General features: G+C 44.5%; 1 pseudogene; it reads right to left on the reverse strand.

The window, feature by feature from the left end:
- Positions 1–1,203: 1,203 nt before the first annotated feature.
- LOC123426249 lies at positions 1,204–13,641 on the reverse strand (annotated as a pseudogene).
- Positions 13,642–27,319: the final 13,678 nt, after the last annotated feature.

Here is a 27,319-nt window from a genome sequence, read left to right on the forward strand (position 1 = left end):
GGATTCCAAAACCAAATGGTTCACAAATCGTGAGAAATAGTGAACTAAAATGTAAAAGCATGAACACAAAACCAGGTCCACAATAATAATAAGATAATATATCTGACCAAAATTCATCACGGGTATAATATAAATCTCCAAAACAGTCGATATTGTCTGGCAGATAACCACCAGGTCCACAATAATAATAAGATAATTTAAAAATAGAAGTAATCTCCAAGCAAAAAAGAAAATGTTTGGCATTTCACTAGTTTCACGTTTCACTAGGGGTGAGTTGGAGTTTCTGCTCGGTTTCAAGGGGAATCACCAAGCTCAGTCATCACCGAAAGTTATCTTCTTCCCTACCAAAAAAACAACAAACAAATGTCAAAACCAGACGCGTCATTATGGAAGATACAAATGCGTACAAACTCCTACACCAAAGGCTCCAAACGACTTTTATAATTTACCAATGGTGCTGGCTAACTATTCTGATACAACCATTGTATCCTTTTCTCGGCACAAAAAATAGTCACAAGATCAAGATATTAACAATACAGTTCGTATTGCTCGCCGCGAGCAAACTCGCTGCTGCTAACAGGATGGTATATGCATAGCACGGCTGGCTTGCCATTTTGTCCCAATGGTTAAGAGGGTGATCTGGGATTGGAAGCAACTGAATTTGAAGCAGTTTACACAAAAACAAAATTTTAACACAACAGACTCTAGCAAGTAAAAGAAAGAGCTCATAAACTGCATCAAAATCATAGCCAATAATGGCACCAGTTTTCTGCAATCAGTGGGAAGGGACAATGCAGCATTGGCAACCCGGTGAAAAATTATAGAAGATGCCAACTATATAAGCAATAACTGCATGACTCTGAGGACCCCTACAGGATGCAAACCAGGACCAAATTTCAGCAGTGAGCCGGCTGCTGGCTCATTGGAATCAAATCAGCAAAATGTTTACGAAGTCATGTTGACCAAATCCTAACCACCAGATATACAGGAAAGCTACAGACTAAGACAAAATAATTGTTAGAGAAGTCAGAACAAGCTTAAATTGCTTCAGTTATAAGTTACGTAGCAACTAGTGGAGCTCAAGAATCCATGAGATATTGCCAAAACGAATAAAGGCATCGGCACGAATTCCACCATGTAGTAAGTATGCACATGTAGGAAAGGAATAACAAGAGGTGCTCAATGTCGACAGATAATCTTACCTTAGATACCCCGAGGTAAGTCTGCCATTTCACTCCGAAGGAACACGGCGGCGCTCACTTCATCTTCGGCGGCGGCGGCATTGAGGAAAATCTCACGATTCTCAGCATTTTTGAACACCTTGTATGCAGTGGCTCTTTCTCCATGCGAGATGCTTTCCATCTTGTGCGGAACAACAATGCACTTGGTGATGGTGAACTGTTGGGCATTTTTTGACCATGCGAACAAAGCAGACTCCTCCTCTGCTTGCTTCTGTTTGATCTCCACATAGTTCGCCATCACTTCCACCATGGGATCATCCCGCTTCTTCTTCTTGGGCTCCTTCACTGGCTTTTTATTGGAACCACCAGGAGCACCTGCTCGAGTAACATCACTTTGAGTACCATCTATTGGATCATCACTTTGAGTAGCTCCACTTGGACCATCACTTTGAGCCGCATCTCTTGGATCATCATACATGAGTAAATCATCTTCGCACTAATTCAGATCAAAACAGAACCCAGTCTCATCTCTTTCAACTTCAGGATCATCGTCAATCACTTGTGTAGCCTCAATTGATGTAAAACTGAAATTACCTTCTGCTATGTGTCCTGCACAAGCACCCAAGTTCTCATTAAAGGTCACATAGCAATAGAAATTCTTTATAAAGGTAAGAAAAAGGTAGCAAATGAAAATACATTAAACTCACCATCATAAAGATCACCTAGCTTGTCATATAGAGGAAATGGCTTTGTTTGAAACTTGCTTATGTCTGGCCAGGACTGTATATAAGAGAAATGATTTATCAAACCTAGATCACCCGAAAACAAGAGAAAACAAGTTGCATTGTATATTATCAAACTTACATTAATCAAGTTCTGCCAAATATGTGGGTCAGCCTCTATCACGTGTGTATGATAGTTCCAGCTAACACCACTTTGCTTTCGAGCATCCTTGATAAGCCTGTATTGACTCTTCAACTCTTTTTGTTTCTCTTGGATTTGTTATTTTGTGAAATTTGTATGGGGATATCTCTCATGGAATATTTTTGTCATTCTGTTCCAAGATTCAGCAGACCAACCATTTTGACCTCTATGATATGGATTATTGTGCTCATCAAGTAAATCTACCAGAGCCTTTTCAAGAGCCGGGTTCCACTGAGCTCTAGGCTTCTTAACTACACATAGCACAAATGTATAGAGTAAAATACTTGATCACACTCAACATGACAAGAGTTGCTATAATTCAACAAGCGGAGATGAAGCATTAAAATACCTTTTGGAGTAGTCTTTTTAATTTTAGGTGTCAACTTCTTCGCACCGTGTGAAGCCTTTTTTCCAGTCGCTTTCATAAGATTGTACTTTGGAGACCCCTTTGGATACATATCTGCATTCAACAAGGATTACATTGTTAGATGATGAAGACGACATAAGTTGATTAATGCATATGTATATATGATTAAAAAACACACCACAATGTTGGTTATTCAGGATGATATGCCTGCCACATTTGCATTGCGATTTCATCCCTCAAAGCGTTCCCTAAGCCATTGTTCCCATAGTTATTCTCATCACCATTTGGGAGATCAACAAAATCATTTGGCGCTATGTTATTGGGCTGGTTGTCAAGCCAAGTCTCGTCTCCATTATGCATCTTGATGATATTTGTGAAGAACTGCAGCAGCAGGAGGAAGTTTCACTTGGTTCTCGATTGTATGTAGTGTGCCAACATGAAGAATTGGGAAGCGCTTTTTAAGAATTCCTAGGGACCTTTCCACATGGTTGCGTAGAATAGCATGCCGATGGTTGAACAATTCCATGTGGTTCTGTGGCCGAGCGTGTCCATGATCAAATTCCTTCAAATGATATCGGACACCCCGATAAGGTGCCAGAAATGACTGAGTGTTTGCATAACCCCCATCAACTAGGTAAAACTTGCCTTCGGGTACTCTAAATCATGTCAACATCGCAGACTAAAGAACTCTGGCATTTGTTGTTGAACCCTCCCATCCACATGATATGAAAGTGATTCATAGATCGAAGCCGCATGCAATCATGATGTTATGACTGAGGGTGCCCTTCCTATTCCGAAATGGAGCGGCAATCCCAGGTGTTGCAGTTATAGGTACATGTGAACCATCAATGGCTCCTAAACAGTTCTGAAAATAAATGGATTGAAGGTCAATGAAGAACTTCAAGTTAGATAAGTCAAGAAATTGTGGAATTGTTACTGAAGGAAATCTGGAAATAGGGATAAAATCTTGGGTCGGTGGAGATTTTTGGATGTGGCTCATCAATGCTGGGAGGCTTCAAAAATCGACTAGCTAATAAAGGAATAATGTTGAAGAACTCGTTGATGTACCCATGGAATGTTTGACCACTATGTTGAAATTCGAACTGGAGAACTTCATAAGACGTGTTGTGGGACACCATGTACAAAAAAAGGCCAACTTCTCCTCCACCTTAATTCTTGTATCCAATATCAACTTTTCTCTTCTAAGGTAAGATGCCAAAGCCCTAAAGATATGTGGATCCATCCTATAAGGTACGAGACAATTTTTAATATGCCCTGTAAGAATATCATGGACACGCTTCTTTCCATATAGGATGGAGCCATGTCGTTTCTTTCTCTCGATTAATCCTCTTTTACGCATTCGATGCAATACGGGCCAAATGAAGGACATCAGGTCTTCATCATCCTCTCTTCTTCTCTTCCGAATTCGGTCGACGATTTGGGAATTCATCTCGACACTAAAATTAGAATAAGCATGCAAGAAATAAGAAATACATTTGACGGTTTACTTGACTTGAAGCAATTTTTTCATAGAGACATGATAGAAAATCATAAGAGGCCAAGGAGTACCAAAGTTAGGCATCACAACTGCATCCCGAGATGGAGGCAACTCATCCACCCCAACAAGAACCCGAGCGGCAGGCTGTTAAAATAAAAACAAGGTTAAGAGGAAACTCAGAACACCACACAGCCATGGATTAGTGAATCAAATAGCATTTTCACCAAGATAACCAAAGATCAAACTATTGTGTGCACCGAATACATTTTCATCAAGATCACATACCCCAAAATATTGACCTTAATCCCAAACCACATAAGAGCATTCTTTGTAAAGGTCACTCCCACCTTCCCACTGCATGTGCACTGCTTGTCTAAAAAACAGTGATATCTCAAAACAAAACCACTACATCTCACTTAGATCATTGTCTCAAAAAAACAGTGATATCTTTCAGTGTTCAGCCCCATACTTGACTCCCTAAAAAATCCAAGACTAATAGCTCATCTAGTTAAGCTAGCTCGGCCTCTACATTTGCACACATACTTTATACAGGAAAAGACAAGGAGGATCACACTAGGTATATTCCTAATTAAAGGAAAACATATATATGGCATATCGAAGCAGACAATCACAAGAACGTATGATATCTTACTATGCTTCTTTTGCAACTCCAAAACCAGCTCTGCTCTCTTTCAGATGGTCAACCAAAGACGATCAATAACATAGAAAAAATACACCCTAAACCATATCCTAATCGGTAAATCCAACTTTGATGAAGGCAGGGTAAAAGTACGACAAGATGGACATGGATCAAAGGATGTACTATGAAGGGATCAGCATCTCTGATAATTCAATTCAGTTTGTTGCCAGTTCTCCAGAAAATAGCACACCACTTTAAATGTTGCATGCATCTTGTATCTTGTACCATAGTGCAGGCCCCCATCAGAATGAACACTCACCGTCAGAGTGAACACACACCATCACCAGATCCCAATGGAATCAAACCATCACCGTTAGAGTGAACACACACCGTCACCGTCAGACCGCCAGCTGATTCCTCGTCACCTCAATCCTTCTCCCCACCCTCTTCTTTGCACCTTTCGATCTCACTGTTGTTGCCCGTGGTGGTGCATCATCGACCTCCCGACGATTCCTTGATTTTGTATTATTGTACGCGACGGACACCTGGACCGGCGGAGGACCAGACCGATCCGTCCGTCGGATTCCGCAGCACCCACCGCGGAATCAACGGATCGAACGCAGATTGAACGTAGATCGGGACAGGAGGGGGAGGAGGGGCAGAAGGGGAGGGGCGACAATGACTTGCTACCGGGGGAAAATCCAGTTGGGGTCGCCAGAGGAGGTCGGGCGATGAATCCACGAGGCCACCCTCGAGGGCTCTGAACCGCGTGGAAACGAGGGTATAGGAGGGGATTGGAGGGGGTTGGACTGCCGGACCCCCGCGAACCAAACGGGTGAAACGGGATTAGCGAGGATTCTGGTCCACCCGAGGAAAATCCTTTCGAAACCCCTTCGACCCACCTCTACCAAACGAGGCCTTAGGGCTTGTTCGGTTAATCCCACCAAGGAGGGGATTGGAGAGGATTGAAGGGGGTTGAGGTGGAATTTGACTTGTAGGGGATTTAATCCCTTCCAATCCCTTCCAAACCCCTTCAATTTTAAAAGAACCGAATAAGGCCTTAGGTTGGTTGTAATGGGAAGTATCATATACTAGTATCATATATATGATACTAATGTATGATACTACATCCGTAACGCATAGTATCATATGTTAGTATCATAGGATAGATCATTTATTGTCATGCATGACACATAGTAGCGCAACATTTAATATGATATGATATCATAATATGATACTCAATCCCCTCTTTCTTCATTTAATTCTATGCTACCTCATCAAAATTGCTTAGTTGACATGCATGATACTAGCTATGGTACTACCATTACGACCAGCCTTAGATTCTACAATTCCCCAACTTCCTCACTCGGCGTCCACGTGGGTCCCATTTACGAGCCATTTATTCCCAAATCTCAGATCAAAGTCTCACAGAAAGGTTTGCGGCGTGATCCTGGTAACATAGGTTGCTCATTGGTTGTCTTGCATGTGAGAGATACTACCATCGATTGCGGTCGACGCGGCAAGGAGTGAAAACAATGACGTTGGTCATGCCCATGTGTCGAATCTGAAAGATAAGTTCAAGGGACCGAATCTTTATGGTGAGGAGGAAGAAGAGTTGGATTTGACAGATGAGGTCGAATGACTGCTTGAAAAAACAAGGTGGGTTGGAATCTTTAGGATTTATACGTCCAAAGCGTTTAGCCACGTTGCCATATTCAAGGCTATGCGCAATGCTTGGGTTTCGGTGAAGGGCATGACGTTCAAAACCATGAATCTCAATTTATTTTTGGCGCAATTCTTTTGCTTTGGTGATTGGAATAGGTGATGAAAAAAATGAAGTCCTTTTTAATTATATTATAAATATTAGTAAGAATTATTTTCATCATTATTTGGCCTCAAAATAATTATTTTATTAATATTTTCAAACTTCAGAATGTCCCTGATGCATTAATATTATTTTAAATAATTCTTTTATAATTCTACAAAATTTGGGGGCGAGCCTCATGGTCCTATAGATAACTTTTGTGCAAAACCCCATCTTGGTGTTTTGAAAATTTTGAGCACATCATCATTGGTAAATTCTCCTAAACCCCACACATCCATCCCGCACTCCAATTTGACCCTTGGATGAGCCTGGGCAAAACTCCCCTTTTTCCTGACACCATCATCTGCCGGGATTGGCACCACTGATAGCCTCGGTCGCCTCACCGACCGTGGCGACCATCGAGAGGACCGCGATGGTCCCCTAGACCCATCCCCGCACCAGGAACCTGTGGGTGTCGTTGTTCGCTCATGAGAAGTGTCGGAGCGTCTACTATGTTTGGACGAGGAAGAGAGGACGTGGTGGACCTGGTCAAACCTGACCAATGGGCCTATGAGACCCACTCTCAGTGACCCAAGGAAAACACAACGTTGTTTAAGTGGAGGCCATCTTTTCCATAGTACGCGACCTATGCCAGAAAGCGTATTCCAATTGAACTATTTCCATTTTTCTATTTAATTCAAAATCAGATATATTGACCTGACTTTGTGTAGGATCAAAAGTATGTCTAGAGGGGGGTGTCGGTGTCAAAACCGACGAATTTCAGGGAGGGGGTACCGAACTGTGGATCTTGGATCAATGGGTAACAGAAATAGGGGAGACGATGTTTACCCAGGTTCGAGCCCTCCTGATGGAGGTAAAACCCTACGTCCTGCTCTTGGGTTATATTGATGATGGAGTATCGAGTATAGAGTTGATCTACCTCGAGATCATATGTTGTGGTCTAAACCCTAGGAGTATTGATCTTAATCTACCTTACGGGCTCCCTCTAGTTTATATAGATACCAGGGGTTCCTAGGGTTACATAATATCGGTTGCATCAGGGGGTAAACATGTCGAATCCATCATCGTAACTTGGAACATACACCAAGGTTTTGAAATATTTCGTTCTTGATACGGTGTCATCTTGTATTTCAACCCTTCAATGACAATCATAGGGCGGCCCATGAGTCCGGCCTGTGAAGATAGGTCAGTGGCCTCAGGACCCCTTAGTCCCGGACTCCCTCAGTAGCCCCCAAATTGGCCTCCAAAGTCGTAGTCTTGGTTCCTTGCAGCTTCTTGTGTCTAAGGTCTCCGGCTTGCGGGGCGAGTTCCTCTCCCCATTTATATTCGACCGGTAATAGTTCGGCCATCGATGACTTCCCTGTTTCCGAACAATATATGTGACTTAGCCTCGAAGGCCAATCGTTCGAGTGTGAGCAACACTTGTGTCTGACAATTTTTTAGTGAAAAGTCGCGGCTAGTCATGACCACTGACCCATGAAAAAAATTGATTCGCGGTTCGAGGTAGTTTTTTCATTGGCACGTTACATCAATACGGAGATCATGTCCCGCTTTTTAGGGGATATGGTTTATGATTTGGGTTATCACATGCACGCATAACTGCATGATTAATCGGAAAGTGGCGAGGTCCGCGGCGCAACAGAGGGGCTCTTGGTATTACATTAGCTTATCAAAATGAAACTGCCACCATAGCATTCGCACACTTCTCAGATCTCGCATCGCCATCATCTTCCCTAATCCCGTGAGATCCAAGCTTCCAAGATCCAACCTCCCCCGATCTCCTTAGACCCTTTAACAAATTCGGCCATGGTCGGCTCGGGTTCTAGAGGCAAGTGGGGGGCCACCTGCGTCACCAACAATAACATTTTGGAGCTGAAGCACGCTGACTACCTGTCAACGAACATTGTTCGTCGCAGTCCGGAGAAGGGCCAAGTCATCCCCATGCCAAAATAAGGTGAGAGGGTGGTGTTCATCCCCCCCACTTCCTTCGAGGCCTCGGCTTCCCTCTCCACCCTTCCGTATGGGGTTTGATGTTTTGTTACGGGTTGGATTTTCATGACCTCCCCCTGAACTCTTTTATGCATATTTCGGCTTTTATCACTGTCTGTGAGGCCTTTCTATGGGTTCAACCCCAATTAGGCTTGTGGTTGAAAGTTTTCAACGCCAAGCCGAAGGTAGTCAACGACGAGTAGGCAGACTGCGGGGTAGTGATGCTTAGCAAGCTTCCCCTAGTGAAAGTGCGTTATATCGACTAGAGGGGAGTGAATAGGCGATTTTTATGAATTCGTCACTGAGGAAATTCCTTGTGAGGAAATTCCTCAGTCACGAACTGCGTGCAACGGATTAAGTACTTAGGCAAGTATGCGAAACAACAATAGCATAGTCTTTAGAGTAAAATTAAACATTCGATTTGCACAAGTAGTGTGTTCAGGATATGCAGGCAAAGAAAAAGTGAAGTGAAGATTTTGGGGTGAGGAAATTGTGGAAGTCTTTAGTCAAATTCTTCAAATAGCAACGATCAATTTCATCAACATACAACTAAGGAAATGAAAGGGTTGAGGAAATAGAACCAGGTACTCGATGAAGACAGTGGCTTGATGACCCAGTTCCAACTACTCTGACAGTCGTACATCTGGTTTGGAGTGTCTTGGTATTTAAACCAAAGGACACATAGTCCCACAACACACAGTCCTTACCGTATTCTCCTCGAGCTAAGTACACAGAACCCTCGCCCAATACTCGTGGTAAGTCTTCAGGGCGGACTTCCAAACCCTCACAAACTCGGTCACCCGACGATCCACAATTTACTACTGGATACTCTAGACCATGACGCCTAACCGTCTGGAGGATGCATAGTCTTCAAAGGTAACAAGTGTCGGTTTCACACAGGAACAATCTCTTCAGTGATGCTCAATCACTTTGGGGTTTGTGGGTTCTGGTTTGGGTGTTTTGGGTTTTTCCTCACTGATGATTTTCTCTTAAAGTCTTCGAGGAATGGGTTGCTCTCAAATGACCAGTGTCAGTTTCTCTCGCGGAGCATCCAACCAGCTAGTGGTTATGGGGGGCAACTATTTATAGTCGGGGAACAATCCCAACATGATTTGACATAAATGCCCTAATGATATGACCATTATGTGGATAAGGTTGGGGACAACTGGCGTGCGACACAGCAATGGTCGGAACATTTCAATTGTGAAAGTCCTCATGTCACTCATTTTTCTCAGTGGTAGGTAATACGCACTCACGAAAACCTAACTCCTCTGTTAGTGCAAATTCCTCAGACCAAAAGATCTTCGTCTCTATCACTCAAGTATTTGACCAAACTGTAAAACATTTCCAAAGGCTTCACTCGAAGGATTTGTATGTGTAGGCTTTGAGATGAGCATCACTTGGAAACTTTTCCTTAATTTTACCTCTACCCCCTTTAACAGTACGATGATCCTATGACTCAAAATACAGGAAATGAAACTACGAAAACAAAAGTCTACACGCTTCAAAGTCCTCGCATCAATTTCTTCACGGACACATCAATTTCCTCACTTTCAAAGTCTTTGAGGAGATACCAAAGTCTTCAACCGAAGAGATACATTTTTAGGGTCGATATTCTTTGAATAACTCAAACTCCTCAGCAACTTATAGAGCATGTGTACACTCACAAACACATAAGTCTCTTAACCTATAAGTCTTCAATACACCAAAATCACTAAGGGGCACTAGATGCATTTATAGTCTCCCCTTTTTGGTGATTGATTACAAATATGTTAAGTTTTCAATAGGGATAATAATATAAAGTGTAAGTATAATGTCTGAGGAATTTGATTACAAGATATAGAGAAACCCCCCGTGAAGATGTGCATATTTGAGGAATTTGCTTTGGACTGCAAGTGCACATTGTGGATTTACGCCATGGAGATCTCCTCCTATATCTTGTAATCCATGCAAGCATTTGACATATATCATGAGGAAATTGAAATGCATGATGGAAAGCGGTCTCACGAATTTCAGCATGCGTGCATTAATCAACATGAGGAATAAGCATGCGAGGAAAAACGGTTCAGAAGTGTTAGACCACCACCAGGAAAATATAACCAAACACTTTAGAAGAACGAGAGTTGCAACTTAAAAATATAGTTCAAAATCCCATAAAGTAGACCCGCTTGAAGGCTAACTCATATCTCTCCCCCTTTGTCATCAAGTGTTGAAAAGGGACAAAACTGAGGACTAACGCCCCTGAAGAATATCAACTTGTTGATGGAGGAAGAGCGCTAGAGTTCTTGGGGTCGTTCGTCGCAGCTGTGTTGTCAAGATCTTCAGCTTCATCAGTTTTGCATGATGAAGAATATGAACTGTCCACCAAGTGAGGAACTAGAACTTTCTTGAATTTCTTCTTGGGTGGCTAGGACTAATCAAAATCTTGCTGGAAGTCCATTTCAGCAAGTTCCTCTTCTTTCTTGCGGTGAGACAGAATGGCCAATGTGCGGTTGAAGATTTCATGAAGATAATAGTGGTTTTTCTTCACAACATTTTGTGTTGCATTTAGATCACGCACAATGGCTCCAAACTGACTCTTTCCCACTTGTGGTTGTGATCAACCTTTTGATGAAGACTAAGCAATAGCTCACGGTCAGTCATCACACGCAGGGCAGACTCGCGAGGGGTTTAGCTCTTGCGGTTGGGTCTTGTGATGCGGTGTCATTATTTGTGGAGTAGGATGCAACCTTGGAAAATTGGCCATCAAGGGGCCGATATCCCTCATCTATCACTGATTTTCCCTTTCCTTCAATCAGCTCAAAGGATTTCTTGACAACTTCAAGTGGGGGCAAATATCTAAGGTGATTCTGAAAGTATGCCTTGTAAGGAATTGAGGATCTGGCCCTCATGAATTTCATAATCCACGGTGCATAAGGCTTCATGTCAAAAGGTGACGGAGCATTGTTGGCCAAAGTCCTCGTGAAGAAATCGTGAATATTTATTGGAATCCCATGGATGATATTCAATAGCAAATTCTTCATGATTCCCACAACGTCTTCTTCTTTAGGGTTGTGGCCCTTGATAGGACTGAGGGTTTTGGTCAAGATGCAGTATACTGTCCTGGGCACACAAAGCAATTCCTTGACGAGGAATGTGGTTCTTATCGGCTTGCCAGGAGCCAAAGGCTTCATTAGCACTTGCATTAGGTGATTGGGCAGCTTAGTTTCATCATAGATGCATCTGGCTCCTTTCGAGGGAATTGGAATTGGGACTGCACAAGTAATTTCGTGTCAGGAGCTGTGTAATGAGTGTCTTCGGTCATCCAGTCTAGAATCCAAGTGTTGACATTTGATGCATCACCTGAGATATGCAAATTAGCATAAAATTGAAGAATTATTTCTTCATTCGAGTCGCACATGTCCATGCAGAATGGTAGTAGGCCAGCTTCGAACAGAACACTGAGGACTGGCTTGAAGCATGGAATGTTTTCCATATCTTCAGTCTGAGTAATGTGAGCTACGACCACTTCAGAGTGAGGATTTTCAACATGAGGTTCGGAAGTGTCCTCACTTTGAGGAGGAGCATTTTCTTCAACCACATTTTTATTAGTGTGAGGAATATGTTGTGCAGATTCATCAATTTCTGGTGCAGTAGTTTTGTCAGTGGTTGTTTGATTCATAGTTCCTTCAGCTGATGCAGCTGATTCATTCTCCGGAATAGACTGCATCAGAGTGTTTTTGTCATTAGACCCTGCTTGAATTTCTTTAGTGACTGGAGGGGACTGAGGAATTTGTGGAAGTGGAGTTGTCATTGGTGAGTTGGGATGAGCTTCTTCCCGATATTTGTCATTGATGATCGAAGTTCTTCTGCCAATGTCCACTTCGTCGTTTGTTTCTTCATCTCGTGCATATGTTCTCTACTTAGGAGATGAGACTTGAGGAATTGAAGGATTTGGTTCTGCTTCAATTTCTTCATCAACCTCCTCTATGGAAGCAGCAGATCGAGTATCTTCCATTTCTTCATTCCTTTCTGGGATGACGTGTTCGACACCAAATGGTACCACCTCGTAAGAGGGTACCCTGTTGATAGGAGTGGTGTCAATAGGTGCAGTTGAGGAACTTGTCAAAGTCCTCAAGTGATTTGCTTCAGAGGACTTTGAACTTGTTGATGCCTTTCTCTTCTTAGCTGCTTATTTTTTAGCAACCTTCATTTTCTTCACTTCTCATGCACAAGGAAGTGTCACTTTCTTCACTTTTGAAGACTTTGGTGCCGGAGCAGATACTTCACGCACGGCTAGTGCAGCCGTGCGGGCAGTAGCAGTTTCTTCAGGCGCAACTATTTCTTCAGCTACCCTGGCAGGTTCGTCAGGTATAGGAATTTCTTCATCCCTGTCAAAGTCTTCACGCAGTTCAACAGTGTATGGCATGAGTAATTTGTGGTTGCGTTGAGGCTGCAACCCTTTTGTTGTGGTCTGTGATGACTTTTGTCGCCACATTGACGAATCTGACCTTTGCACCCATCTGGTCCGCATGAAAGCGACTATATTCTTCACTGAGGTTTTTGATCTCAGTTTGCATGGATAGAAGTTGATCACGGGTTAAAGACATAATGTTTTTATTTAGAAATTTTTCTTTCTGAGTTTGTGCTTTTTGGCCCATTTAGCCCTCTCAACGTTCCATTTTTCTTCATTTATGAAGGCAGTCAACATATGACTCGGTCCAAGTGGAAGCTTCAAGTCATCAATAGGTGTTTGAAGATCTTTGTACCAGAGATCAATGAAGTCTAACAACACCTTTGGATCCTTCATGAGAGGAATTGTGGTGCCTTTGGCCTGTGCAACCCTCTCCTGCTTGTTGTTGATGATTGCAACAAGTACTTCATCATCAACTTCTTCTTCTTCTTCAGATCGAGAAGGAATATTGAGGACTATCTTGCACTTGAAGAAGTATGTGCAGAGCCAGAAGCACAAGGTCCTAAGGGAATTGAAGTCCCCATTCGATGCTGACTTGTAGCCAGTTTCAGTGGCGGTGAGGACTGTGTGGCAGTTGGTGAGGACTTTGCTGCCACCTTAGGAGCTGACTAACAAATTTGCTGTGAGGTATTTGCAGTTGAGGACTTTGGCTTGACAACTGATTTCTTCAACAAAGCTCGCTTTGGAGCAGGTTCGATACCAGAGGCCTCAATAGCAGAGGAGGAGGCACTAGCAGCTGCATCAGCAGAATCTCTTAACGACATGTTTTGCAACTTTTTGCAGTTTGGCCTGTTGTTTTGCCCATTCTTCAAGGTAGTCTTCATCAGTCGCAAGGATTGTCAGATCAGCAACTTGTTGATTTCCCAGAGGAGGCCTTTGACATGGAGGCTTCAAAGCGAATTTCTTCATGTATTTTGGAGTCACATACATGTACTCCTTCCATTCCCTAGTGAAAAGGATCGAGATGGACCTAGAGGGGGGTGAATAGGTACAAATCCAAATTTTAATAATTACTTAGCAATTTTAGGCTAAAGTGCGGAATATGAGTGTAAGCCTAATAATTGCTATGACAGAGACTAAGCTATTTGGAGTGAAGTAAGACAAGCGGTAAACAATAATCAAATACACGTATGTAATAAGGATTAACACAAGTAGAGAGTTAGGGTTAGGAATAACCGAAACTCCGAGAGAGACAAGGATGTATCCCGATGTTCACTTCCTTGGAGGGAAGCTACGTCACCGTTAGAGGGGTGGATGTTACCACGAAGGCACACCAACGCCACGAAGGCTCACCCTATTCTCCCTTTGAGATAACTCCACGAAGGCGTTTCTCAACCACTAGTGGTAAGCCTTGAGGTGGCTTCCAAACCTTCACAAACTATCCTGCACTGAACTTCTTTACAAAGAGAGCAATGTCCTCAAAAGATGGGCTTTCATCAGAGTCAACATCATCACCATCTTCGCAGTCATCATCACCCTCTTCTTCTTCACTTTCTTCTTCGTCACACTCATGCTTGGCTTTCAAAGCAAGATTGATCTTTGATGTTGAAGTGCCATGCATGGCTAGGTGCTTTGTTGCATTTGCTTTTGACTCTTCAAATAATTGGAAGGTGGATATGATGTCATCCGGAGTCATTTCTTTGAAACCATGATGCTGCCTCATGTCCCATACCATTTGATGGTGATACGGAGCAAGAGCGTGAAGTAACTTGTCCACAAGAAATCTCTTGGTCAGATTGAAACCATCTTGCGTCTTGTCACAGTCACATGACTCAATGTCTGCAGCGAGAGTCATGAGCCGTTCTAGTAGTTGCTTGGGAGATTCACCCTTTTCCATACAGAAATTCTGTAATTGCCCCTTGGCAATTTCATATTGAGCAAGCCGAAGAGTGGAGGTACCGGTCTTGGTCCTTATGATGCTGTCACACAATTCCTTGGCACTTGTGATGTGAATGTAAGGTCTTCGTTGCTTGTCATTCATTCCTTTTCTTATGCACATGATCATAGTGCCATTGAGATGCTTGTCATAAGTTTCTCTGGGCGTGAGGCATCTTGGATCAACAGGATTGTACCCATGCTCGAGAATGTCCATCATCTCATCATTGGCGTACCTAAGATGATCCTGCATACCAACTCTCCACAAAGCAAAATCGAAATTGTCATCAAGCAAGGGAGGTTTTCCTCCAGGATTGTACTTAGGTTTCTCAATTTGAGATCTAGCATAAAGCCATGGAACACTGGTTTGGTTCCTCTCCGGAGGAGGTTGTCCAAATGAAGTACCGTGAACGTGGGGCCCTGAGGCCCTCGGGGACGTGATTGTCCCCGTGGTTAGTGATGCTAGTCTCATTTGGATCATGGTCTCAAGAGAAGCATCATGCTCCTCTTTTTGCTTGGCAAGGGCCCGTTCCAAGTCCTCAGAGGTGAAATACTTGGCTTCCGAGGAAGTCCCGTCCCTCTGCACTGGAGCTACCGTAGCTGGATTCACGTCCATCTCGCTCTAGGGCGGATAAGCCACACAAATAGAGCACGTGGCTCTGATACCAATTGAAAAGGATCGATATGGACCTAGACGGGGGGTGAATAGGTACAAATCCAAATTTTAATAATTACTTAGCAATTTTAGGCTAAAGTGCGAAATATGAGTGTAAGCCTAATAATTGCTATCACAAAGAGTAAGCTAGTTGGAGTGAAGTAAGACAAGCGGTAAACAATAATCAAATACACGTATGTAATAAGGATTAACACAAGTAGAGAGTTAGGGTTAGGAATAACCGAAACTCCGAGAGAGACAAGGATGTATCCCGATGTTCACTTCCTTGGAGGGAAGCTACGTCACCGTTAGAGGGGCGGATGTTACCACGAAGGCACACCAACGCCACGAAGGCTCACCCTATTCTCCCTTTGAGATAACTCCACGAAGGCGTTTCTCAACCACTAGTGGTAAGCCTTGAGGTGGCTTCCAAACCTTCACAAACTTTCCGGGGGATATCACAATGGTTTGATTCCTCTCCGAAGACTCCTACCGCCTAGGAGTCTCCAACCTCCAAGAGTAACAAGATCACGGGGATTGCTCAAAACTTGCTCAAATCACAAATCACTTTGGTGGGAAGGAGGAGAGGGAGACGATCTATCTTTTGATTGGAACAACACTCAAAGGGACTCACAAATGCTCTTGGGATCTAGGATTTGGTGTAGACAAGAGTGAGTGAGAGGGAAGGTGTTCTTGGATGTATTCTAGCTGTGTTGAACCCCCTTTCACGAGGTGGGAGAAGAGTATATATAGTGTGGAGTGAAATCCAGCCGTTGGAGGTGCATTAAGTCACACAGGGTCCGCACGTCCGACACTTGCCGGAAGTCCGGGCGCCCGCGAGGGGCCGGACATCCGACAATGGTCGGTCGTCCGAGGCCTGTAGGCACGACTGGAACTCTTTTGGATTTATCAGCGAGCGGACGTCCGACAGGGGTCGGTCGTCCGAGGCCTGTAGATACGACAGAACCTATTTGAATTTATCAGCGTCCGGACGTCCGGAGTGGACCGGAAATCCGTGTTATGCAGTTCAATTTCTACTGGTGGTGGCTTCCGGATTTCCGATGGGGGTCGGGCGTCCGACGCTCGGTCGTCCGGAGGGAGCCGGATTTCCGAGATATAGAACACAAATTCTACTGGTGTAGACTTCCGGATTTCCGGAGCTTGGCCGGACGTCTGGCCCTCGGATGTCCGGAGGGAGCCGGATTTCCGAATTATATGATTCACAAACTACTGGTGACGGGTTGCGGATTTCCGAAGCCAACCGGACGTTCGGCCCTCGGACGTCCGGAGGGAGCCGGATGTCAGAGGCAATAGACATGTTTTGAATTGAAGACAGGGAGGAGAGTATGTGGTGTTTGGTATGAAAGTAAAGATGTGGTATGAGCAAGTTCATCGCAAAACCTGTGATCCCCTCTTAATAGTGCGGGATCCCTATACTCAATATCAGTAAACTCAAAAGACTACTCTACAGGATCTCTTCTTAATCCCGAGCCTTCTCGAAATATAAATCACCAATCTTTTCAGGCAGCCTTTGGCACATAAATCTCAATCTACTAAAGTACTTGCCGTCCTGAGATACACTCAACAAATAGGATTAGTTTCCTATGTATGTGTTGTCATTAACACCAAAAGACGATTAGGGGCATAGCATGCACTTTCAATCTCCCCCTTTTTGGTAGTTGATGTCAACATATACATAGGTCTCAAAAATATTTAACATACATTGTAGTCTAGGAGATATTTAGTACGGAGCTCCCCCTTAAGATATGCATGATAAAGAAATCGAAGCTCCAATGGATCAACATGTAAAGATAATAAATCATCATAGAAATAAGGAAGCAAGACATAATAGTCTATGATGATATCATAGCAAGTCACAACCATTCATAGGTAGCCATACATGAGTTTTATCCATTACATTAAATCTCCAAAGACTAAAAATGACGATAATAAAAGCTTAACTACGATACATTACTCCCCCTTTGGCACCAAGTACCAAAAAGGGAGCCATCAACAGCACCAATCAAACTCAAAGCTCATCACCATCATCATCAGCATCATGAGCCAAACCACTGCCCCCAGCCTCGTCAAGGAAATCAGACCACTCAGGACCAGAAGGGAAGCCAAAATCAGTGGGAGGAGCAGCAGGAGGGGCCTCATCATCACTCACATCAAGAGCGCCCGAGGCTCTCAGACGGGCCTTGAGGGCATTCTTGGAGGAGACTAAGCGGGAAACCACATCATGGGTTTGACCACACTGGAAAGAGACGGCCTTCATTAGCGCAGAATGTGCCTTGCCAAGGAATTTGGCAATGCGACCGAGAGGAGCGGAGCTAGATGAGGGGGTGGCGGCCCGTGCAGCAGTGCGGCGAGTGGATGTGGAGGATGAGGGGGCTTTCTTTGGAGCAAAGTCATCCGCCATGTGAGCGGGAATGACCCACTTGCAATGGGTGTGAGTGACAGCCACAGAGAAATCAGCAACATGGTTAATAAGTGCCTGGATGAAAGGAGCGTGAGGAATGGCTCGCTTGTACTGAAAGCTAGCAAGCCGAATCTCATGCCATAGAAAATGGGGCACATTGATTTTTCCCTTGGGGTGCTCGAACAAGTGATACATGATGTCGATACAATAGCCACTTCAAGAACCCTTATCACCCATCTTGGGATAGATGGTGCGGATGAGACACTGAAAAATAATGAAGTAAGGTGAGCGCCAGATGGATACCTGGTTAAGGTCCTTCATGCGCTCATTCGCATCAAGCTCACGTAGTGGCTTGAGAAGATGTCCACACACGTCAATAGACTTAGGCGCATGGTTAGGGTCATCCCTATGTATTTTGAAACCGGAATTGGGGAAACCCGGTGCGGCAACAAATGTAGCATAAGAAGCTTCGAAGCGAACGTCAGAGGTGATCCAGCTGACAGTGTTGTCGGAGCTAAAATGGCATGTGGCATAGAACTGGTGAATGTCAGCAGCATTAAAGTCGCAATGAAAGGCAAACGGGGCGGCAAGCCCCGATGCCTCAATAAGCTCAATGGCACCCGGATATTTCGCCGGGTGCATGCGAATATGCTCAACATCAATAAAGTGATGAATAGGTAACCCCTTAGGAACTATGACTGTGGTAAAGATGTCTGCCTGGACGTTTGTGCGGAAACGTGAGTCCGTAGAGTCACGTGCGACCTCGTATTGATCTATGTCGCGGCGGAAAGTGAGATATGAAGCTGCGCCAAGTGTGGTGAAATTTGTGATAGCACGACCTAACGTGGCAGGAGGTTCTAGTGAAATGCGGCGAGCTTCACCTGTGGGCTGGGCAGGAGGAGGTTGTGGCATGTAGGACGCCCTGCGAGTCCCGGGCTTTGGCTTGGACCTTCGAGTGACGTGCTCAGGAAGGTCCTCGGTGGCAAGCTCCTCCTCGAAGTCGGGGTCAGCACCATCAGACGACGAGGGAGACGGCGAACACCGAGCCGGAGAACGCCGGGCAGTCCGTTTGAAGGGACGAATTGGCTCATCCGAGTCCGACCCTGTGTTCATAGGGGTGCGAGAGGATGAGTCGGCCATGGTCTTCCGAGCGGTGTGCTTGGTCTTGCCCATGGAGCTCAAACACCTGAGGATGGATCCCGCGAAGAATACGGAGGAAGGACTGGGGGATCCGCGGAGGAGATCGGCCTGATCTCGAGGTTGGCGGCGCAGGGCAGGAGCTCTTCGAGCAGCTCCTCGAGCTGGCGGCGACGGCTGGGGGAAAATGGGGCGCTGGGGGTTAGGGTAAAAGCCCAGCCCCGCGCCCAGCTATATATATAGGCCCCGAGGCGTCGGACGTCCGGAGGTTATTTTGGCGTCGAACGACCGACATTGGTCGGACGACCGGAGGATTTTGCCGCCGGACGTCCGAGATTAGTCGGACGTCCGAGAAGGAAGTGGAGACAGAGGCTGATTTTGTTTTTTTTTGTTTTGATGATGATGACTTGCATGGTATCGCACACAAAAAGAAAATACGAACATGGTTTTCCTACAAGCATTACATGCATGAATTGATCTATGTGTACTTTGTCAGCTTAAAAGTATAGAATTACGACTCACTCCCCCTAAATACATGCGCACATCAAGACACAACCATAATGTGAGTGTGTGTATGTGTGCAAGATTTCAAGATATGTTGTCAAGCTCCAAGATACCAAGTTCACGCCTAAGTTGACAGGACCTAGCTACGCTAAGTGGCTTGGTGAAAATGTTGGCTAACTGCATGTCAGTACCCACATGGGTAATATCAATGTCACCCTTTTGCACATGGTCTCTCAAGAAATGATACCTAATATCAATATGTTTTGTGCGAGATTGATCAATGGGGTTCACGGAGATCTTTATGGCACTTTCATTATCACAGATAAGAGGAGCGTGTCGATACGTGATACCATAATCCTTTAGTGTTTGCCTCATCCATAGCAGTTGCGTAGCACAGCTTGCGGCTGCAATATATTCAGCCTCGGCCGTGGAGAGAGAAACACAGTTCTGCTTCTTCGAGGACCAACTTACCAACGAGCGTCCAAGAAACTGACATGCACCGGAAGTGGATTTCCGTCCCACTTTATCACCGGCCCAATCCGCATCGGAATACCCAATAAGATCAAACTTTGCATCCTTAGGGTACCATAAGCCTAACTTTGGGGTGTGAACAAGGTATCTAAGAATATGCTTAACCGCCGTGTGATGGCTTTCCATAGGGGAAGCTTGAAATCTAGCACATATTCCTACACTTAACATGATGTCCGGTCTAGATGCGCAAAGATAAAGCAGCGAACCAATCATGGAGCGGTAAGTAGATGGGTCAAAAGGAATACCGTTTGAGTCTTCATTTAGAACTACATCGGTGGCCATAGGTGTCTTCATTGGTTTAGCATTTGTCATATCAAATTTCTCAAGAATGTCCTTGAGGTACTTAGTTTGAGACAAGAAAATCCCTTCTTGAAATTGTTGTATTTGAAAACCAAGAAAGAACTTCAAGTCCGTGTTGAGTGACATCTCAAAGGTCTTGGTCATGGAGGCCGCAAACTTCTTGCACAAATGGATGTTAGGAGAACCAAAAATGATGTCATCTACATAGATTTGGCATAAGATCAAATCACCATTTTCCCTCTTCGTAAAAAGAGTGGGATCGATCACCCCCACCACAAAGCCATCATCGAGTAGGATCTTCTTAAGATGATCCTACCAAGCACGGGGTGCTTGTTTAAGACCATACAATGCCTTGTGAAGTTTATATACATGGTCTTTGTGATGAGGGTCAACAAACCCAGGTGGTTGTGATACATATACCTCTTCTTGTAGAGGACCGTTAAGAAAAGCACTTTTCACATCCATTTGATGCAAAGTAAAACCATTGAAAGTAGCATAGGCCAACAAAATGCGAATGGACTCAAGACGAGCAACAAGGGCGAAAGTTTCACCAAAGTCCAAACCTTCAACTTGGGAGTACCCCTGTGCTACTAACCTTGCCTTGTTGCGTAGGACAGTCCCGTTCTCATCTTCCTTGTTCCTGAAAATCCATTTAGTTCCAATGACATTATGTTCCTCAGTTGGTCGTTCTACCAATGACCATACTTCGTTGCGTGTAAAACTATTTAGCTCCTCTTGCATAGCAAGTAGCCAGTCATTGTCACATAATGCACCCTGAACCCTGTGTGGCATGGTACTAGAGACAAACGAAAAGTGAGCACAGAAGTTTGTTAATTGTTTACGAGTCACTCTACCTTCCGACACGCCTGTGAGGATTTGATCAATATCAACACGACCGGCCACACGTGGCATGATGGAGGTCAAGGTTTCACGAGGTTCAACCTCGTTTCCATCATCAACGTCCTCAACATATGGATCATTTATGTGCGGAGGTAGATATTCCTCTTCCCGTTGCACCTGTTGAGGTTCATCATCAAACATACCCATACTTTGGTCTAGCTCGTGAAGATCAACTTGTTCTTGAGTGTCATCAGGGTGAGAGACATGTTCTCCCACTTGATCCTCAACAACTGGCATGATGGGTATGCTAATATCTTGTGGAGGTACGGGCAGTGAACTGTCTTGAGGATGCGAGATACTCTCATCATCTTCATCATCATCATGGGGTCTTTGTTCCATAGGCACGAGTGCACCTACACCCATGTTTAAGATATCTTGTGGGGAGTCTTCTTCACCTGCATCATTTAGATCAACTTGCTCCCCATGGGAGCGGTTAAATTCATCAAACGTCACGTCACAGGTTTCTATAACACATCCAGTGGATTTGTTGTAGATTATGTAGGCGTGAGAGTTTGACCCATAGCCAACAAAAATCCCTTCAGTTGTTTTGGATTGAAATTTCCCTAACCGTTCCCGTTTGTTGAGGATGAAGCATTTGCATCCAAACACACGAAAGTACTTAACATTGGGCTTGTTCCCAGTTAGGAGCTCATATGGAGTTTTCTCCAATATTGATCGGAGGAAGAGCCGGTTTGATGCATGACATGCTGTGTTGACGGCCTCAACCCAAAAACTATGTGGTTACTTGTATTCATCTAACATGGACCTTGCCATTTTCACAAGTGTTCGGTTCTTCCTCTCTGCCACACCATTTTGTTGAGGGGTGTAAGGTGCGGAGTACTGATGTTCAATCCCCTCATCACTAAGAAATTCTTCTAGGGTGTAGTTCTTGAACTCAGAGCCATTATCACTTCTTACTGCCTTGATGTCCTTGTCAAACTTTCGCTGGGCTTGTTTGGCAAAGTCAATGGAAGTGATCTTCGTCTCGTCCTTGGACTTGAGAAAGAACACCCATGTATATCTTGAGTAATCATCAACAATGACTAGGCCATACTTTTTCCCTCCAAGACTTGCCCATGAAGGAGGCCCAAAGAGATCCACATGAAGGAGCTCTAACGGCCTCGAAGTGGATACAATGTTCTTGGGTGGATGTCTTGATTGATGTTGTTTCCCAGCTATGCATGCACTGCACACACGATCTTTCTTAAAAGATACATTTGTTAGTCCAAGGATGTGATTGCCGTTTAAGAGATTTTGAAGATTTTTCATGCCAACATGGGCGAGCCGGCGATGCCATAGCCATCCCATGTCGGCCTTGGCCATTAGACAAGTTGTATGGAAAGTGCTCTCTATCGAGAAATCAACCGTGTAAAGGTTGCCATCCAACTCTCCAACAAAGGCCACTTCGAGAGTGTCTCTCTTAAAGACTTTCACATCCGTTAGTCCAAATAATGTGTCATAACCGACGGAAGCCAATTGGCAAGCTGAAAGTAAATGATATTGAAGGGATTGGACAAGCATGACATTTGCAATAGACATGTCATTAGTGATTGCCACCTTGCCCAACCCAATTACCTGCCCATTCGACCCTCCACCAAATACAATGCCCATGTATGGTCTAATGGCTTGCATGAAGTCATAGAGCAAGTTACTATCTCCGGTCATATGATTGGTGCATCCACTTTCGATCACCCATTTGGCTCCACCGGAGAAAACAGCCTGTAACGGATTAAGACTTGGTTTGAGGTACCCATTTTGTCATGGGGCCTTTCACATTAGTTACAAGAGTCTTAGGGACCCAAATAGCATAGAATCGAAATGCATTACGGGGACCAACGAATTTGGCATAGACCTCTCCTTCCTTTGATTTGCATAGTACACAGGATGGAGGCATGAATTCGGTTATCTTGTTGTGAGTAGACGAACCCCTAGTGGCCGATCCACTCACAACCTTACCTTTCTCCGTGTGTCCCTCTCGTACAAATATTTCCTTAAGAGGAGTGGTACACTTGAGAGGAGATGCACTTTTCTTGGCAGTGCTTGGGTTGAACCCAAGCCCTTCCTTGGCGAAACCTCCATTGTGTCGATTTAAGATCTCATTGAGAGTCTTTTGTCCTTGTGCACATGTCATGAGACCTCTGTCTAGCCGTGCCTTTAACGAAGAGTTTTCCTCAAGGATAGATGTCAGTTCACTACTAGGGTTAGTAGTTCAGGTGTCAACATTGATAATAGGTGAGGAGTAGGCCTTAGCTAGAGTATCAAGATAAGTGACCTCAAGTGCCTCAAAGCTCTTTGTAAGAACAGTGAGTTTCTCTTCCTTGTCTTTGAGAGACAAGGATAGACGCTCACAGTCCTTAGAAAGAGAAGCATGAGAGTTCACAAGTCGGTCTTTATCATTTAGTAACTCTCCGCACACATTTTCAGCCTTTTTCAAGGAGGCAAGATCATTAGCATGTTTATCAAGATTTTCACCTACTTTTGAACATAGCGCATCATTTTGTGCTTCCTCATACAGGACTTTCTGCTCAAGGAGTTCGTTTCTCTCCTTCTCCTCAGTGACGAGGGTTTCGAGTTCCTTGATGGTATTGGTGTGCTTACTCACCATTTCCATAAGTATGCGAAACATAGTGAGCTTCTTTCCTTTAATAGAGCACATAAATTTGTTTATTTTAGCAAACATGGGATGATCTAGATCATTATCCTCATAGTGATCTTCCGCATCAAGATACTCATCAGAAGGAGTAGAAACTAGACTGAAGGAGTTTAACCGTGGGGTTACCTTAACCTTATCATAGGAGCTTTGGTCTTCCCCATCTCCCATGGCAGTCTTTGCCATCAAACAATTGTGAGCGTTGCCCTTGTAGTCCTTCATATAGTTGTAGTGAACAACATCACCACTTTTCTTGACTAGCCTCAAGGTGCTCTGTGTATCTTGAGCTACTCCGGCAACTCCACCAACATCTTCTGGATCTGATTCTTCTTGTGCAACCATTGCTCTTCCATCTGTCCTCTTGAACTTGGAGTTCATAGGGTTTGGCAGCTTCTTCTTTACAAAGGTCTTTGGAAACCTTGGTTTGTCTTCTCTCTTCTCATAAGGGCAGTCATTGGAGAAGTGGTTGGTTTCCTCACAGTTATAGCATTTCCTTACCTTCTTCTTTGGGAATCTTCCCTTGAACTTCCCTGCACTGAACTTCTTTACAAAGAGAGCAATGTCCTCAAAAGATGGGCTTTCATCAGAGTCAACATCATCACCATCTTCGCAGTCATCATCACCCTCTTCTTCTTCACTTTCTTCTTCGTCACACTCATGCTTGGCTTTCAAAGCAAGATTGATCTTTGATGTTGAAGTGCCATGCATGGCTAGGTGCTTTGTTGCATTTGCTTTTGACTCTTCAAATAATTGGAAGGTGGATATGATGTCATCCGGAGTCATTTCTTTGAAACCATGATGCTGCCTCATGTCCCATACCATTTGATGGTGATACGGAGCAAGAGCGTGAAGTAACTTGTCCACAAGAAATCTCTTGGTCAGATTGAAACCATCTTGCGTCTTGTCACAGTCACATGACTCAATGTCTGCAGCGAGAGTCATGAGCCGTTCTAGTAGTTGCTTGGGAGATTCACCCTTTTCCATACAGAAATTCTGTAATTGCCCCTTGGCAATTTCATATTGAGCAAGCCGAAGAGTGGAGGTACCGGTCTTGGTCCTTATGATGCTGTCACACAATTCCTTGGCACTTGTGATGTGAATGTAAGGTCTTCGTTGCTTGTCATTCATTCCTTTTCTTATGCACATGATCGTAGTGCCATTGAGATGCTTGTCATAAGTTTCTCTGGGCGTGAGGCATCTTGGATCAACAGGATTGTACCCATGCTCGAGAATGTCCATCATCTCATCATTGGCGTACCTAAGATGATCCTGCATACCAACTCTCCACAAAGCAAAATCGAAATTGTCATCAAGCAAGGGAGGTTTTCCTCCAGGATTGTACTTAGGTTTCTCAATTTGAGATCTAGCATAAAGCCATGGAACACTGGTTTGGTTCCTCTCCGGAGGAGGTTGGCCAAATGAAGTACCGTGAACGTGGGGCCCTGAGGCCCTCGGGGACGTGATTGTCCCCGTGGTTAGTGATGCTAGTCTCATTTGGATCATGGTCTCAAGAGAAGCATCATGCTCCTCTTTTTGCTTGGCAAGGGCCCGTTCCAGGTCCTTAGAGGTGAAAGACTTGGCTTCCGAGGAAGTCCCGTCCCTCTGCACTGGAGCTACCGTAGCTGGATTCACGTCCATCTCGCTCTAGGGTGGATAAGCCACACAAATAGAGCACGTGGCTCTGATACCAATTGAAAAGGATCGATATGGACCTAGAGGGGGGGGGGTGAATAGGTACAAATCCAAATTTTAATAATTACTTAGCAATTTTAGGCTAAAGTGCGAAATATGAGTGTAAGCCTAATAATTGCTATCACAAAGAGTAAGCTATTTGGAGTGAAGTAAGACAAGCGGTAAACAATAATCAAGTACACGTATGTAATAAGGATTAACACAAGTAGAGAGTTAGGGTTAGGAATAACCGAAACTCCGAGAGAGACAAGGATGTATCCCGATGTTCACTTCCTTGGAGGGAAGCTACGTCACCGTTAGAGGGGCGGATGTTACCACGAAGGCACACCAACGCCACGAAGGCTCACCCTATTCTCCCTTTGAGATAACTCCATGAAGGCGTTTCTCAACCACTAGTGGTAAGCCTTGAGGTGGCTTCCAAACCTTCACAAACTTTCCGGGGGATATCACAATGGTTTGATTCCTCTCCGAAGACTCCTACCACCTAGGAGTCTCCAACCTCCAAGAGTAACAAGATCACGGGGATTGCTCAAAACTTGCTCAAATCACAAATCACTTTGGTGGGAAGGAGGAGAGGGAGACGATCTATCTTTTGATTGGAACAACACTCAAAGGGACTCACAAATGCTCTTGGGATCTAGGATTTGGTGTAGACAAGAGTGAGTGAGAGGAAAGGTGTTCTTGGATGTATTCTAGCTGTGTTGAACCCCCTTTCACGAGGTGGCAGAAGAGTATATATAGTGTGGAGTGAAATCCAGCCGTTGGAGTTGCATTAAGTCACACATGGTCCGGACGTCCGACACTTGCCGGAAGTCCGGGCGCCCGCGAGGGACCGGATGTCCGAGAGTGGTCGGTCGTCCGAGGCCTGTAGGCACGACTGGAACTCTTTTGGATTTATCAGCGACCGGACGTCCGACAGGGGTCGGTCGTCCGAGGCCTGTAGATACGACAGAACCTATTTGAATTTATCAGTGTCCGGACGTCCGGAGTGGACCGGAAATCCGTGTTATGGAGTTCAATTTCTACTGGTGCTGGCTTCCGGATTTCTGATGGGGGTCGGGTGTCCGGCGCTCGGACGTCCGGAGGGAGCCGGATTTCCGAGATATAGAACACAAATTCTACTGGTGTAGACTTCCGGATTTCCGGAGCTTGGCCGGACGTCCGGCCCTCGGATGTCCGGAGGGAGCCGGATTTCCGAATTATATGCGTCACAAACTACTGGTGACGGGCTGCGGATTTCCGAAGCCAGCCGGACGTCCGGCCCTCGGATTTCCGGAGGGAGCCGGATGTCCGAGGCAATGGACATGTTTTGAATTGAAGACAGGGAGGAGAGTATGTGGTGTTTGGTATGAAAGTAAAGATGTGGTATGAGCAAGTTCATCGCAAACCTGTGATCCCCTCTTAATAGTGCGGGATCCCTATACTCAATATCAGTAAACTCAAAAGACTACTCTACAACATCTCTTCTTAATCCCGAGCCTTCTCGAAATATAAATCACCAATCTTTTCAGGCAGCCTTTGGCACATAAATCTCAATCTACTAAAGTACTTGCCGTCCTGAGATACACTCAACAAATAGGATTAGTTTCCTATGTATGTGTTGTCATTAACACCAAAAGATGATTAGGGGCATAGCATGCACTTTCACCTGGCCCATCTCCTCTCAATTTTCTACACGCGCGTTTTCCGCTTTTCTTTTGTCTCTTTACCATAAATTTCTTCATGAGGGGTGCATTATTCATCATATATGTCTGCAGTTATTTCAAAAGAAGTGTT

The sequence above is a fragment of the Hordeum vulgare genome, chromosome 2H (assembly GCF_904849725.1).
Source record: "Hordeum vulgare subsp. vulgare chromosome 2H, MorexV3_pseudomolecules_assembly, whole genome shotgun sequence".
Classification (NCBI taxonomy): domain Eukaryota; kingdom Viridiplantae; phylum Streptophyta; class Magnoliopsida; order Poales; family Poaceae; genus Hordeum; species Hordeum vulgare.